Source organism: Lolium rigidum, chromosome 7 (genome assembly GCF_022539505.1).
Source record: "Lolium rigidum isolate FL_2022 chromosome 7, APGP_CSIRO_Lrig_0.1, whole genome shotgun sequence".
NCBI lineage: Eukaryota > Viridiplantae > Streptophyta > Magnoliopsida > Poales > Poaceae > Lolium > Lolium rigidum.
In genome coordinates, this window is record NC_061514.1 from 51,982,278 (window position 1) to 51,985,513 (window position 3,236).

Sequence of the window (3,236 nt, forward strand, 5' to 3'; positions counted from 1 at the left end):
TCTAGTTTAGTCAATCTGTGGTCATTTAGAACTCCTGTATCTTCCTGGGTTCTTCATCTGTGAAGGTACTAATGGATGCATTATTGATTCTGAATGAATTACTTTTGTAGTATGTATTAACTTTTATTCATGAATCAGTGTAATGAGTAAAACGTCATCACACTATCTCTTAAAATTGGGAGGAACATGGAAACACCAGACATATAGCTTTGTTAGAAGTTATAGTGTGTTGGCTCTTGAACGTAATTGTAGACTGGATTTGCCAAAACAATTAACTCAAAGAAAACCATTAAAACTAGATGCTCCAATGTCGAAGGTGCGATCCCAAGCTCTGTTAGTTTTTGCCTGCGGAGCTGTGCTAATTTTGTGTTTAGCGTCAACTCATTTCTTTCCTTTCTTCATTACGTGGTGATTTGCCATTTTTTTTGTAAAGGAAATCTCATGGGCCTCCCAATCTGCCTTACTTTCTTGCCAAGGGAGTAACTATGGCCTGTTGGCTCTGAATCTGATAACCAAGACCCCTGAAGTTGAAATATTACCACCAAGAACTTCAGTGCATTGCTTCAACTGTTCGTTGTGATCGACTAAATGCTCATGTGCAAGGTTTGCCTCATGTAATAATTTCACAAGGCAGACATAGTTCAAACATCTTCTGGTTATGCTCAGGTTGGGTACATAGAAGCAAAACATAGTTGTAGTGCCACACTGCAAGCCATTATTGGAGGGTAGAAGGGAAGTAGAAGGAAACAGGCGCCTTGCTGCGCCTTTGGTTGTTGGCGTTGTCAGTTCATTAGTTTGGTGTCACGTTTTATAAGTTAGCACGTCTCATGGCTAAATTGCAGAGCATAAAAAAAGCATGATAGTACATCATTCGATGAAGTTTATGTATGCAAATTTCACCCAAAAGCATGGTCATATGTCGTCTATACAATAAAATTTACACAATCCAGTCTCTTCCAAAAAAAAAATGCCAAGGGAGTGTCCAGTATTGCTAGCTACAAATTAAGGTAAAGGAGCATCAGCCACCTGAAGATGGAGTAGCTCCTGTAGAATATTGGGGCGAATTGTCTTGAGATGCTTGAAGCCATCAGTGGCTATGACCGCCTTTAAATTCTGGAATGAGGCGAGGAACTTGTGGCATGCCTCCTTAAGCTCGTCACAGCCATGTTGTTCAGCAAGTGCCAAGGTAGTTGCCACCGTTCTTGCGTCCATGTAGGTGCACAGGGTGTTCTGGCAAATCAATTTTAGCCTCTCGAGGTTATACCTATCCGCCGCCACGAATAGGTGTTAGCCATCTCGGCGACTTCGTCATCATCTGTAGTGCTAGGCAACGTGTCCGTGTAGATGAAGTGGAGCATCATCCTGAACACCCTGGGTTCCATGTCATCGATCCGTATACACATCGCGCCGTTCTCCTTCATCGGGCCGAAGAGCTGCGCCGTGAACACCGAGGACCGAGCGGCGAGCAATGGCCGATGCGCGGCGAAGGTCTCCCCGCCGACCTCGAAAGTCACGTCCGCGCCCTCGCCGGTCTCCAGGGTACGGCCGAGCTGATGAGCCATGCCGGAAGAAGGCGGCAGCGTGGTGACGACGCATGGCGTCGCGGTGCCGGGCTGCGTGCGGATCTCCTTGGCGACGCTGAGATCACATCTGATGCTGAAACGGTCGTGTTTAAGGTACGGCGAGCTCTCGAGTTCCTCCCTTTTGATGAATCTGTGAGACTTGATGCCGTGTCCATGGAGATGGCATTTTCGTGCCTGGTACAGCGTGGTGTATTCTGGCACCGGTTCGCCCGCCTGGTCCAGCAAGCTAAACCTGCACCTTACCTTGGCTTCGGTGTAGGTAGAATCGGCGTGATGAAGCGAGAGAGAAACAGATATCCAGTCGACGTCGTTTGTGTTGATGCCATCAGGGTAGTACCCGAGTTGCCAGGTGTGGCCTCCGAGGCTGAATAAGCTGGACGGAATAGGACCGGAGAAGCCGAGCCCAATGGTGTGGGAGTATCCCTGAACCGTGAGGACGTGCGACCCGGACACACCTTCGGCGACAATGGTGGAAGCCGTATGCGCCGGCGTGGGCGTGTCGCCGTTGTCGTCAGGGACAGGCTCCGAAGAGCTAGGCATATCCGGCCGTCTAGTGGGATCAATGGATCGAATAGCTGGAATAGAGTGCTAGCGACTTCGGCCGAGGGACGCGTACACGCAGGAGAAACGAAGGTATGTGATTTACAATCTTCTCCGATGTATTTATGGTACACATACATACACCGATTGGCACTTGGAAACTAATCCGCATCCGATTCGTTTGCAGAGTCAGGTCCTAGTTCTACATGATTTCAATGCCTCGACTAGTATTCTGGGACTCAGGACAGCTAGAAAGCCCCGGGCTACCAACTAGAGGAGGTTGGATCGTTTCCGGCTGCGGCCAGATCGACGGGGCCTCCTATTTGAAGCTCATAGGGAAGTATAGCTTTTTTACACTATGACAACACAAAGTACTTTCACCTCATTTTGAATGGAAAATATAGAAAGAAGAATATCTTCCAACTAGACTAATTGAAGATACAATTGTAGAACAGGAGAATCTTAAGTATACTATATCACAAACTATTACAAGAGTTTTGTTGGGGCACCGGCCCCAAATTTTTTTCTATGCTAGAGACTGACGTAGCGGAGAGGTTTTACTGTCGCAAGATCAGTGTGTTTTCTGCGATCTAGTGGCTGAGTCGGCGTCTCACATCATTGTCAATTGCCCATACGTGAAGGAAGTCTGGCAACAATTGTCATCTGCCTTTTCTCAGGCAGCTAACATTGGGGCTAATTCTTCCTCTATTCTAAGGGCTCCTTTGATTCAAAGGATTTGCATAGGAATTGTGTAGGATTTGGTTCCTATGGGAAAATTTCCTATACATGTTGTTTGATTCATAGGAACATAGCCTATAGGAAAAATTCCTATAGGAATCTTGTAGTGTAATTCCTATAGGAAAAAAGCATTAGCCCATACCTCATGGAAAAATTCCTTTGCTACAATCAAACAAACTTCATCTTCCTATAGGATTCAAGTAGACATGACATTCCAATCCTATACCTTTCCTATTCCTATGTTTTTCCTATCCTTCAAATCAAAGGAGCCCTAAATTGGTGGAGTATGATCTGGAAGTTGCATAAGCTGAAGGCGTCAAGAGCGCAAGCCACAGCGGCGGTCTATGTTGCGTGGAATCTGTGGAAATAGCGTAA

General features: G+C 46.4%; 1 pseudogene; it reads right to left on the reverse strand.

Annotated features, from left to right (window-relative positions):
• Nucleotides 1-1,002: 1,002 nt before the first annotated feature.
• LOC124671349 lies at nt 1,003-2,123 on the reverse strand (annotated as a pseudogene).
• Nucleotides 2,124-3,236: the final 1,113 nt, after the last annotated feature.